The following is a 13559-nucleotide window of genomic DNA, read 5'->3' as shown; positions in this document are numbered from 1 at the left end:
GGGCAAGTACTTTACCGACTGAGCCATCTCCCCAATCCCAGAATGATATTTTAAAACAGTCTCCCCTTTGAAATCGTTTGTCCTTATAAAAATATATGGTTCTCAAATTGAGAACCTTAAGTCGATTGGATTGATTTTTGGACTCCGTTTCCCGTCTCCTAGTGAACAGGATTTTCATATTTACTCTCATCAACTGACGGACAGAATGTGAGGTAGAGGGTGGGGGCGGAGGGCTGGAGGGTGGTGGTAGACAGTACAGCCCTCACCATTCCTCCTGTCAGGAGCTCTTACCAAAGAGTAGCAGGATGGTATTTAGTATGGGACCTTACACAAGTCACTGCAACAAGCCCAGGCCAGCCTCACAATGGATGGGAAAGAAATAAACTCAGAGGTGTCCCCGGGCTATGGATGGAATTAAATGAGATACAGCGTAGAAACACCCATCAAGGGCTCACTGCGGAGAAGACATCCATCGAGGTTAATTGAATGGAAAGGTGTGAGAAAGGCAGAAGGAAGACTGGCAGTGCTCCTGGGTGGCAGAACGGTGCCCCACTTCCTGCTGGACTCAACTGCCGCCTGAATCCCACCATTGATGCATTCCACCCCCTTTTCCCTTCCCCCATCACCATCCCTACCCTTAGCCTGAAGCAGTGATCCCAATTAAAATGCTAATTATCTCCAAGGGTTCTACTATTGAATTTTTTATTTTGCTAGCCTGTCATTGACCCCAGAGTATGAATGAGGAGTCACAAAGCTTCAGATCCTGAGGGGAGGATGCAGAGGGTGGTTTGTCCCCAAAGGCACCCATCTCTGTGACCTTCTTTGTCCTTGTCACATGGCCTTCTCTGTAGGCAGGTTTTCTGGCTACCCTGGACCCATCCTACTGTCACAGCCTCGGTTTTGCCTCCTATGGTGGTGTTGAGCCTATGCAAAGACCATTGTCCCTCATTCACCTCTCACTCCCAGGAAGACCTACTGACTCCTCTGGGCTGCGGCCATCAAGGCTCTGTGTGGTCTTTCCTGTCCCTCCTCCGTCTCTCCCTCCTCCCCACTAACTTCAGGTCCACACACTTGAACCCTCAATGCAAAGTAAAGCATGTGGCATGCTGTTGAAGCTGGTCCACGTGTGCCCAGCATCCCTGACTTCCCAAAGACTTCTATCGACAGATAATACAGGCTATGGACACGGTGCAGTGTGGAAGAGTGTACCCTCGGTGATGGGGTCACCATTAAGGACCTGTAATGGTCGTTCTTGTCTCTAAGACTGCGTTTCCTCCTCCAGAAAGCAGAGAGTCGCCGTAAGCAGTTGTGGTGCTGGTGGTTTAGGGCCAGAGATATCAGCCGCATCCTTGGATTTCTCCTGCGATAGCGGATACTGATTGATTGACTCTAGAGCCACCCAGGAGACTTCCTGGGCACGTCTGTGAGGGAAGTTCTAGGTCAGGTTAACCAAGGAAGAGCCATTCTAATGTGGGTGTTACCACTCCATCCAATACGATGGAGAAAGAGAGCAAGTTACAGTCTTCACCTCTGTGCAATGTACCTAGCTGTCCCCTGTTCCCGCACTCCACCGTCCCTCTGTGATGGACTGTGTCCTCAAGCTTAAATCTTAAAGTTGTTTCTTGCCAGGCATTTGACCGCCACAAAGAAAGTGCCAGTCCACCATCCTCAGTTGCTTGCCCAATAATGCTAAGGTGTGCAGCTCTTAGGATTTTCACTGGGCAAGTTGAGTAAACTGAGGCCTGGGAGGCAGCAGGTTTATCCAACGAAGTTCACGAGCCAGTGAAAACCATCCTGTTGTTCCACAAGCTTCTCATGCTCCTCCTCTGGCTGTTGGGTTCCTGTCCCTCAGTGTCAAAGGTGGGACAGAAGTGCCATCTGGGATGGAGGTAGGAAAGCCCACAGGGGTGTCACCCCTCTGACCCTGTTCTCTGTGCCCCTCAGCTCCGCAGGGGGCCTATTCATCTTGGGTTCTCTTGGTACCTCAGCTGTTCACACCAAAGCCCCTTAGGAAGACAGTGGGTGTTATCCTGGAGGAGAGGAAGCCTGGATCTAGGATGAAGTCAGTGAGTAGGGAAACGGAGGCTGAAAGAGGCTGTCTGGGGACCTACAGTTCTTTGCAAAGAACACTCAGGCCTCGAGCAGGGGGAAAAGGACAGAGACAGATGTTAAGGATGTTGGTCCCTTCCTACAGTTCTTCTCCATCTTGCCCCCGGCATGAACATAAAAGCTGGTCTCCTAGGACAGTCTGGTGGGGACCAGAGGGGTCCCCTTGAGCAAGGCTGCTCCCTGCTCAGTGTCAGAGAAGTCAAGCGTTCATTAGAGCTTTTAACTCTAGGCCTGTGCTGGGTGCAGCCAAGTTAACCTCTAGTGATGAAACCATCCCCCTCTCAACCATCCAGAGCAGCAAAACCATGACATGACCAACCGCCCCGCAAAGAGAGAAACATACCTTCTTGAGAACTCCTAAGATAGACTGGGGGGAGGGGGGTATTCCTATGAAATACCTGGAATGGCTGCATACATTAGGGGGCCCATCAGCTTGTCACTCAGCAAGGAGGCCTTCCAGGAAGTGGGATAGACAGGGCAGCAGACACCCTCAGGCCCCAATGACAGGCTCTGTGTGCTCAGCTTAGACTCCTATGAGCCGCTCTGAAAGCTAGCGTTCCCTTCTCTGACCTCTTCAGCCAGCGGTTCATCCACCCATGTGTATATTTCTCTGAAGATCCCCCTGAGGGTGGAGGAGATTTTGCAGATGCCTGTCAGCCACACCATCTCTGCGGGGGCTGCCAGGGTAGCTTCAGCCTCAGAGCAACGCAAATCAAACCAAGACCCAACCCCCACACGCATAACATCTTGACTCAGGTAATGGAAACTGAGTTGAATTGTTCAAGCAGTAAAGAAAACACCGTGGAATGTACGCAAGACGCAAGGCCACACAACGGCTATCCCGGAAGCAGGCAGACTCCTCCTAACAGGTACATAGGATTTCCAGTTCAATCAAGTCAGCCATTAGAAAGCCACCTGCAGCAGCTGGATCAAGCTGGCAGACATTCTTAAACCTTCACTGAAGATTAGCCAATGGAGCCCTTTAATTGATGTGTGCCCAAGTGCATGTCAAAACAGTATTCCCTTTTATGAGGGACCAGTTTGTCCGTTGTGTTCCCAGCCAAAGACGTTGCACAAAGCCAGTCACCTCATGCTAGTACTTACCTAATTCGCAAGCCAAACACACTTGACTATTCTGGGCTAGACCATACTTGATCATTAGAGACAGCCACCAAATCCCTCTCCTCTCCTATTTCCGGACGGGAGAGGAGCAGCTGCTGGATCTGCACACCCTCCTCCTTAATATAAACACACCTCTGATTTCCTAACTATCTTTAGGGAATTCCTTCTCGGCGCCTATGTTTATTTATGAAGTGGGTTTGGAAATAGCAGGCACCGATGTCATTTCTTCGAGTCGGTTAGTTGAGGTCAGGCAGAGAGAGGCAGTACAGCTGGTGAAGGAGGCGTGGGAAGTGAAAAAGAAGGGGCCCTCCTCACTCCAACCCAGGGGCTCCTCCCTGAGGCACCAGACATGGTTCTTAATCTGGACAAACATCTTCTCCTTCAAAGGGTCCCCACACCCATCCCCACTACCGATTGGCTTACCTTTTGAATGGTTCAACTCGCTATGGCTGTCAGGAGGCTCAGGGTAAGTCCGATGTTATTCTAGGCTCCTGAGGAATTCTGTCTCCTAACCGTGTAAATGGCTCAGGAAGAACCTTTCTGAGAATTTATTCATTTATTGGTTGTTTTGTGTATGTTTTAATTAACACTATAAACAGCTTTGCGTATGTTCAGGAAGTACATGTGAGGAAGAGACCAACCTGACATTCACCCAGCATTCCCTTCTGTCACTATTACAATATAGATTTGGGTTAGGGGTGTGGTTCAAGGATTCGGAGCTTGCCTGGCATGTGCAGGGCCCTGGGTTCTATCCCTAAAGCACTACAAAAATAAAAAAAAAATTAATAAGCTGTAGATATCTTGGGGCTCTTGCTGGACGATTTGCTTTGCATCAGAAAGTTGCCAAAATTAACCCCAGCAACATGGAGATTAGAAGGTTTAGCTCTAAACTAGGTACTGGAGGCCTCAGGAAAACGAAAGGACTCCCACCAGTCACTATCCACTCTGGGCCTGTGTTTACAGCGGAGAGGTGTGAACATGAAGATCTAGAGCAGAGGGAACGTGTCCATAAGCCACCGGCAGCCCCTCCCACCCGCAGCTTGCCTGGTGCTCCCTGACAGCCTGCCTCACAGGGCTCCTGATGCCACCACCACTCGAGCCAATGTCAGCGTTTCAAGCCCAGAGTTCACCTTAAAGTAAGGCTCCTGCAGGGAAGGCCTGAGGGAATGTGCAGTAGTTCACTATGTCCTGGCCTCTAAGCAGTGCCAGGTCCGTTTGCTGAGCTTGTGCCATTGGCTAAGAATTGGCGTAGGGCAGAGCAGGTTGGCAGAGAACAGGCCAGGAGTGCCCAATCCTGAAGGACCGGGTTAAGAATTGAATGCAATCGTGGCAATCTTGGTTTCTCAGGTTGGCACATCTGGCGCTTCCTTCTACATAACCAAGTGTATGAACTGGGAAAACACAGGCCTTGGTCTCCCCTCCCGGGAGTTCCACCTGACCGCCTTCTGACAGGTTCCCAGAGAGGCCAACTGGACCAGCAGAGGGACAAGTGACCCTGAAGGAAACATATCCCTTGTTGTTCCCCTCAGCTCTAGAAAGGAGCTGCCAGATCATCCTTCATGTGACTACGTAAGCCTGAACCAGGATGGGGAGCAACTGTACATGCCTGGCTAGAATTTGAATATCTAATTTGATGGGGCATGTAAATTGGCAGTTATTCAAATGAGCACATTTGCATATATAGGGTTTAAGGCGACATGATAATTCCTTAATATTTTTCTCCACGGTGCAGTGAGGACTTTAGATCTCTCTTCTTCTTTCCAAAGCTTTTTAGGAAGGGCTACAAAGGGAGCTGGGTAGCGCCCAGGAGTTGCTCCAGGGATCAGATGTGGGATGCAGCCCAAGGGAAGAGGAGCTGGCTCAGAACAGTCCTTCCCTGATCCTGAAAGATGACATCACTCACCTTCCTGTCAATCATTCATCCCACTGCTTCCCTGCATGGCTGTACCTGCTGCCTTCTTTGTTCAAGGGTAGCAGAGACTCTGGGCTGCCTCCTTTTGGTTGCTCACCACAGCATCCACAATACCTGGGAACACGTTGGATATGCAAATTCCAAGGCTCATCCACCCTCCTGAATCCCAAGAGCTGGCCAGCAGCTGGATCCAACAGGATTTGCTAAGGGTGCCTGTGAATCTCAAGTTAAGGACCCTTAGTCCATGGTATCCTCACACAACTGCCATAGTTGTCATACACACAAGTTCAAGGTTGCACTAGCATCTGGGTTTGTCTCTGAAGGCCAGACCCAAGCTATCACTCAGCACTCTACAGGATGGTTGGCTTCCAGGAAAGGAGGCTAGAGGGTCGAGGGTTCCCTAGGCAATGGGGAGAGGAATAAGTCTCATTCTCCCAAAGTCTGGTGGTCTGGGTGCAGTGGGGGACTCACCTGGCCCTGGACCAGGGCTGCTTTTCCCCCACAGATGGTTGGATAGAGGGAGACATTGTTAGGTCTTTGCTGAAGGGCTCAGAAAACATTGGAAGTTGTTAGCCCTCTGTTGGACGGGGCCCTGCTTTCTTACCGTCCAAGTTCCTGAGGGCTTGTGGTTCACACATGTGGGGAGGCTGGCAGTGGGTAGACAGCTCTTGCATGACCATCAGGGAAATAACCTCAGGTGCTAGAGACCAAGTAACAGAGGAATTCCTTACCATCCAAAGGTGAAGGAATGTTTCTGTAGGTGGAGAAAGGGAGACAGAGGGCCAAGGTCACCAGAGCATTGTGTTTGAATAGGAGGCAGGATCCAAGAAGCAAGCAATATTTGTGAGGCCTCAAGAGACTTGGAACTATTAAAACTAGAAGAAGAGATATCAGATCTATGCTCTGGGTAGACCATGCTGCCTGTGGGAGGGTCTAGTAGAGAGACAAAGGCTTTGGAGAGCCACCTTAGAATGCCTGTAAGATAGCATTCTACCATGGTGGCTAAGTCTTCCCCCAGGTGTCTGCCAGGGCACTGGACCAGCACATGACATCCTGAAGAATTGAAGAGCCCTGGGTTAGGATTGGGGTTTGGCTCTAATTTGTCTCTTTGGATTTAGAGGCTGCAGCACCCTTGATGAGTAGATTTGTGGTAGGATCTCATCAGAGGGGGTTGGCTGGGGTCATTCTCAAGCTGGAAAGATGGACTGTAGCAAGACTTCAGGGGTAGAGACTTGCTCCAATCCAGGGTGGAAATCATCAGAGGTGATTCAGTGGGATGGGGAAAGGGAAGATGCTGGACTCATGCAGGAATATGCTAGAAAGAAAATAATAGAGCCCGGAGGTAGACAAGGATGCAGAAGCTGGGGTGGGGCTTGCTGGGCTGCATTTGGGATAGCTCACATAGGCAGTACTTAACTGTGTTCTCCCTGTTCAGGACAACCCATGATCTCCTCTGATGCCCAGGCACCTCCCAGCCCTGCCAGTTCCTAAGTATGGCTGCATCCTGTTGCTTATGAGATAGCTGCTGGAGTGCCGGCCATCATGCCCACCTTCCTAATAGGAAGAGCCTAAGAGAAAGCAAGGAGAAGAGGGAGGAAGCAGGGTCACTTACCAATCAAGCCAGGCCTCTTTTGAGGTTTTCCCTGGAGTCTTCTCTTAAAGACTTGAGCTCTTCGGCCACCAATATCTGTAAGACAGGCAGAAGCTCGCAGGGTTTTCCTTCTATATATCCCTACCTCAAAGAATGGGAAGGGGTGATAGGCACGATACAGACAGCCAGAAACCACTCTGTAGATGAGAAATAAGTACAGGAAATTAGAATATATTTCCATCTAATTTTATTTTTAAAAGATTAGAAAGGAACTATAAACATTAACAAATGAGGTCAAGTTATCAGGATAACCAGGACAGTCTGAGGCGCTAATCAGGAAAAGAGCAGAGTGAATGCCACTTAGCAGCCTCATGTGAAATGGAATTTGCTGAAGGGATTTGCGAGATTGTCCCAGGCTCTGAGGGTGGGGGCTGTAGGGCAGGACAGCCTGGAACCTCTTTTGCCCCCTTTCAGTCTTAAAGGACCCTGACTCCAGTTACCCTGGCAGATTCATCAGCTCGCTCTCTCTCTCTCTCTCTCTCTCTCTCTCTCTCTCTCTCTCTCTCTCTCCCCCCCCCCCACCCTGCCCCTGAATCTTGGCTTCTCTCTCCATTGTTCAAAGCAGAAACAGTCACCCAACCCGGCTGGTTGCTGGGCCAATAGGGCAAGTCTCCAGGACCCAGTGTTTGTGCTGCTGTAACACAGTGCCTGAGACTGGGTGACTTATAAACAACAGAAGTTTGTAAGTTACAGTCCTGAAGACTGAAGCTTAAGGTCTGATGACAGTCTGGTCCTTTCTCCCAGGGTGGTGCCTACATGGCGTCTCTCTCTAGGAATAAACGCTGTGACCTCTAATGGAAGGAAGAGCAGAAATAAAAGACTCGGCAGGCATTGACCCCTCCCTGAGACTGCAGCTGACCCAGGGCAAGAAAGTAGAGCCCACATAATCTGACCATGCCAAAGGGCTGTGCATGCCTGTACATGTGTTTATGTGCACATGTGTGTATACATATGTATATGTGAATGCATGTGTGTACATTTGTGTGTGAGTGTATATATGTGTGCATGTGTGCGCATGTCTCCTTCTCTTCTGTGTGTGGGTATGTGTGCATGTGCGACTGTGTGTCTGTGTCTGTTTCTGTGTCTGTTTTCACAAACCTCCTTTCTCTTTCTCCCCAGTGCTGGGATATCTGGCACAGACCACCACGGCCAATGTTCTCTGGAAACATGGGTTCTGGGGATTGAACTCAGGTTTTTAGGCTTGCAGAGCAAGCACTCAGCTTCCTCACTCTTTTTTTTTTCTTTTATTGGATATTCTTCATTTACATTTCAAATGTTATTCCCTTTCCCAGTTTCCCGGACATAAGCCCCCATCCCATCCCCCTCCCGTTCTTCTATAAGGGTTTCCCCTCCCCATCTCCTTCCTGCCCCCTGGCATTCCCCTACACTGGGAGTCCAATCTTGGCAGGACCAAGGGCTTCTCCTTCCATTGGTGCCTAACAAGGCCATCCTCTGCTACGTATGCAGCTGGAGCCATAGATCAGTCCATGTGTAGTCTTTGGGTAGTGGTTTAGTCCCTGGGAGCTCTGGTTGGTTGGCATTGTTGTCCTTATGGGGTTGCGAACCCCTTCAGCTCTTTCAATCCTTTCTCTATTTCCTTCAACAGGGGTCCCGTTCTCCGTTCAATGGTTTGCTGCCAGCATTTGCCTCTGTATTTGACATGCTCTGGCTTTGTCTTTCAGAAGACATCTATATCTGGTTCCTGCCAGCATGCACTTCTTAGCTTCATCAATCTTATCTAGTTTTGGTGGTTGTATATATATGGGCCACATGAGGGACAGGCTCTGAACATTCGTTCCTTTAGTCTCTGCTCCAAACTTTGCCTCCATATCCCTTCCTATGAATATTTTTGTTAACCCCCTTTTTTTTTTCTTTTTTTTTTCTTTTTTTTTTTCAGAGCTGGGGACCGAACCCAGGGCCTTGCGCTCGCTCGGCAAGCGCTCTACCGCTGAGCTAAATCCCCAACCCCTTGTTACCCCTTTTAAGAAGGAGTGAAGCATCCGCACTTTGGTCATCCTTCTTCTTGAGCTTCATGTGGTCTGTGGATTGTATCTTGGGTAATTCGAGCTTTTGGGCTAATAGCCACTTATCAGTGAGTACATGCCACATGTGTTTTTCTGTGATTGAGTTACCGCACTCAGGATGATATTTCTAGTTCAATCCATTCGCCTATGAATTTCATGAAGTCATGCTATCATTGGCTCTAACACTTCAGTGCATGAGTTGATGGGGGCAGGTTGGGAGTCACTTTCAGACTGCATTACTGGACTAGAACACAGGACCTCCCAGGACCACCCAGGACTGCCCAGGGTCAGACACTGCTTGCTCGACAAGACCGGGTGTAGGCTGGATGGACTGCTGCCCTTCGGCAGATGCTGAGGGCACATCACCTGTCAGCCAGAGTGACCCGCAGATACCTATGGCCCCCCACTTCTCTTTCTCTTTGTCCTTGCTCCACTCTCAGCTTTCCCTCCCAGGGGTCTCAAAGGAACTGGCTCATTCCCAGAAAGGCTGTGGAGTTCTAGGCCAGATGAAGCCAGAGTCTTCTTGGCAGGTATCCTCCACACTTGCTTTCCTCTTCCAAAGACTGGAGAAGCAAAATCAAGTAGGAATTCCTTTGACCTGAGGGCAGAGTCAGGGAGGATGAAACACACGAAAACAGAGGCATTACATTTTCACCTGTAGTTTCCTATGGGGCATTGGTTGTCTGAGTGCAAACAGTGGTCCAGTGTCCGACACATAGAAAAAATGTTTGCCTGCAGGAACGGGCCAGAGAAATCCCCTCCCAAACACCTTGTGTGCAAGACAGGAACAAGGGAGGGATTCACTGGGAGACTGCCACCAGCAGGAGAGAATCCCAGAGCTGATACAAGCAAGAAAGCTGGCAGGACAGTGAAGGTTCTAGTAAGTGACCCAACCGCATTAATGTAAAACACAGTGCTTGGGCTGGGATTCCCCAACAGCTGCGTAGAAACAAGTCCTGACATCATCAGGCCGAGGCCAGGACGCTAGCAGAGCCTCTACACCGAGCTTAGAAAGCCACGAGCCACCGAGTGATCCTTGTCCTCAAGAGGAATTTTCAAAATGAAACCTGGGGGCCAATGAGTTAATGGTTTAGCTAATAAAGGTACCTGCTGCCCAGGCTGATGGCCTGAGCTGGAACCCGGAAACCCACAGAGTGGAAAGAAAGGACTGACTTCAGCAAGTTGTCCTCTGGCCCCCAGACATGCTGTGTGCACTGGCACCCACCCACACCCACACCCGGCCACCTCACACACAAACAATAAAGGCGCTTTAAAAACAACCCTGTATACTGTGTGGTGTATGAAACGTATTTAAAACTGTTTGAGGATAGAATTAATTTCCAGTTCATTTTTTTCCAAATCCAGTCTCTCTCTTTTACAAACACTGTGATGAGTAGCTATGTCTTTGGTACAGCGTTAAGTTGGCTTTCTGTGTAGAGGAAAAGCTGACTATTTATTTCTCACTTGAAGGAACAGCTAACAGGCTCCTTCACAATCAAAGCCAGCGTGTAGAAATAGGCAGGGCGAGAATTTGCCATCCCAGCGCTGATGGGCAGTGCAAAACCTTGTGTCTAACTAACATTGACTACACAAGTACACACATTAGAATAGCCATGCACGGTCTGGTAAACTTTCGGTAAAGGCGTGCATACTCACCAGACTCAGCTACCTGGGGGTTCTATAGCAATGCAGTGATCTTTCTGAGCTAGGCCTGTTAGTGCAGGCTTGTTAATCCGAGCTACTCACAAGGCTAAGGCAGGAAGACTGCAAGCTCAAGTCGTACCTGAAACATAGGAAAATTCAACTTAGCCAGACTTTGACTTAAAATTTTTAAAATAGGGTTGGTGACGGGTCTTAGGGGTGGGGCGCTTGCCTGTGTGTTTGGGGGTCTAGGCTCCATTTCTGATACTGAATAAAAGGAAAAAAGAAGAAGGTTTTCTTCTTCCAACCCTGTTCATTTGTCCTAAGGGGACAATCTCCTTGCCTGACAAAGAATAAACATACTAAAATGCTATTAGAAATGAGCTATGTATGTGCTGTGTCCCCCCTCCCTGGAGCCTTTGAGATTGGGAGTGACCCTGGCACATCAGATGTGCCTGGTGTTTCATATCCCAGAATCCAGTGATCCCCACCTCCAGCTGGTGGGTGGGTAGCTTCGAACCCCTAAAGACAAGGACTTGCTCTATGTTCCTAATTACCAGTTTTGCTTTTCTTTTTTCCAAAGAGCCTTGGTGTGCTCTATTATGCTTGCAGACTCTGGGACAGCCCATCTGGGGCTCTGTTGTGAAGGAAGAGAATAACATCATTTGATACCTTCCCAAGAAGTGCTTTACAAAGGGGGGGATCCCAAGTTCAAACACGCTGGGGTTTTCCCTTTCTTTCCCCCTTCTTTTATTAGGCACTTTATTCTCTAAGAAGTTTGGACTTGATAATTACAGTGGTGGTAATTACAGCCCACTTCTGCCTCTGCAGAATGCTTCTGAGGAGCTGAGCGTCCTTCATAAACACAAGCTCATTCATCCTCCCAGCAGCCAGCCCTACAGGTAAGAGATGGCTGCTATCTGTACACAGAGTATGGGGCTCCGTGACTGCCTGGGCTGGGATGCAGCTGTTCTGCTGGTCAGGGCCTAGGCTAGGGTGCAGGTGCTCTGCTGATCAGGGCCTGGGATACTTGGAACCCTTTCTTTCTTTCTTTTTTACACACAAGGCATTGAAGCCATGAAAATCAAAGCCCTCAGCCTGTCACCAGTCCAAGCCACACCCGTAACACAGAGAACCACTCCGAGTCCAAGTCCAGCACAGTATGCCCAGCCCCAGTGGCATCTGCCCTTTCTCCTCCTGTTCACTGCACCCAAGGGTCTGTCCCATGCTTGTTATGACCTGTATCTTCTTTCTGTATTAATCCCATCCTCCAGCTGAGACCGTCTATTCCTTCTGATAGTATCTTCTTGTCCTCTACCAAACCCTCACTTCAGGTTATCCTAAACCTGTGATCTCTCCTGGGGCCCAACTCACTGGCTAGCGACTCTCCTCACAAAGCAAATGTTACCCTCCCTCAGAGAGGGAAGCATCTCACCTGAGCTTCTGGGCACCAGTGAAAAATGCTAGGTGGAGTATACAGTAGGTGGTCAATAAATGTCTATGCAAGACTGAAAGGGTCGGAGTATCTGTTCCTAGGAGATATGGACAAGGTTGTGGCTATGTTCTCTCTCCTTCTTGCCTGTCTCTTCTCCAACCCCCATGCCCCCTGCACCGTTAGCAGAAGTACGCGTGCGCACACACACATACACACACACACACACACACACACACACACACACACACACACACACACTAAACCTGGATCTTCATGCTTGCAAAGCAAGAACTTTAGTTACCAAGTTCTCTCTCTCTTTCTCTCTCTCTCTCTCTCATGTGTGCCCAGTCATTTATCCTCAGCTCCCTCTCTATTCGTGCTCAGATTGTGTGTGTGTGTGTGTGTGTGTGTGTGTGTGTGTGTGTGTGTGTAACCTTCTAGAACTTTTTCCATATACCCCTTTTTTTCCATTTCATTTAAAGGGTACTTAGGCAACTCTACAAAGATCAAGTTGAAGTATTAATATGAGTCATAACTGGATGTTAAACCTTACTTCCATGTCTATTATCAGATAATGGATATAATGGATTAAATCATCGGCTGGGACAGGATCCAGCTCTGTCTCTTCCACTGCCATTACCCATGCTGACGCTGTCTGGGAGACCTTGCTGAGTATCTGTAGAGGGCCAGGCTCTGGGCATCATTCTAGTTAGGTTTGTTATTAACTTGACACATTTGGGATGAGGAACCCTCAACTGAAGAACTGCATGGATTACATTGGCCTGTGCACATGTCTGTAGGTCATTCTCTTGATTGATGATTGGTGGGAGGACTCTGCCCCTTGTGGGTGAGACCATCCCCTAGGCAGATGGGCCTTGGGTATATGGAAAGCCTGGCTGAGCCTGAGCCTGGAAGCAAGCCAGTAAACAGTATTCCTCTGTGCCCTGTGCTTCTATTCCTGCCTCCAGGTTCCTGCCTTGGCTTCTCTAGATGGCAGCCTGTAACTTGGAAGCTAATGAATTCTTTCTTCCTCCAAGTTGTTTTTGGTCAATGTTGTTTATCACAGCAGCAGAAGCTGGACTAAAGCAGGCATTAACCAGGTCCCTTGAGTTTTCTGAGTTTCCCTCAGTGCAGTTGCTTAGATTTCCTTCCTGTATTCCTCTAGCCCCATCTGAAGGTACTGAAAGTCCATTGCCAATTGCTTTACTAAAATTAGATCTGTTACTTTTATTGTGATTCTCTGACTACCTACTAAATAGCACACATTCTGACACAGGCTTACTTTGATTCACTTGTTCTTTGTGAAGCCATTTTTGGCATCTCATGACTCCTATTCCGTTTCTAGTTGCTAATCAGTCATGCTTTCGTCATTCTGATTCAACCACATCCTGGACCCACACCAAGCTCATAAGCACACAACATTCCCACCTACACACAGGCCACCTTTCCTGTTCTAGACCTCCCGAGAGCATCAGCAGCTTTGGATGATATTTGAAAGGCCTCTTGGGACCAGAGGTTTAGTTCAGTTGTCCTCAGGAGACTGGAGTTCAGGACAGCCTGGGCTCCTGACTACCCACTTTACAAACACTGCAGAGAAACCAGCAGGCTATTGTGCCTGAAGCTCACTTTCCTAGAATGAAGGAATTAGAGACAGAAGAATCTAGT

At 48.9% G+C, this 13559-nt stretch overlaps 1 long non-coding RNA gene across 5 annotated transcripts in view; it reads left to right on the top strand.

Moving 5' to 3' along the window:
• LOC148004185 (uncharacterized) overlaps window positions 1-13559 on the top strand; it is a 62648-nt gene that overhangs the window by 21133 nt on the left and 27956 nt on the right. For 2 of the 5 annotated variants that reach the window (XR_015627318.1, XR_015627316.1), the window contains exons 2-3: window positions 8692-8886; window positions 11291-11361. The exons of 1 other annotated variant lie outside the window; for it this stretch is intronic. This is a non-coding gene — a long non-coding RNA (uncharacterized LOC148004185). The remainder of the gene's footprint in view (window positions 1-8691; window positions 8887-11290; window positions 11362-13559) is intronic. 2 more of the 5 variants (XR_015627312.1, XR_015627315.1) reach the window with 1 other exon arrangement.

Source organism: Rattus norvegicus, chromosome 8, assembly GCF_021556685.1.
Source record: "Rattus norvegicus strain SHRSP/BbbUtx chromosome 8, alternate assembly SHRSP_T2T, whole genome shotgun sequence".
Lineage (NCBI taxonomy): Eukaryota > Metazoa > Chordata > Mammalia > Rodentia > Muridae > Rattus > Rattus norvegicus.
The sequence above is the reverse complement of the archived record's forward strand: the minus strand, read 5'-3'. Positions and strand labels throughout refer to the sequence as shown.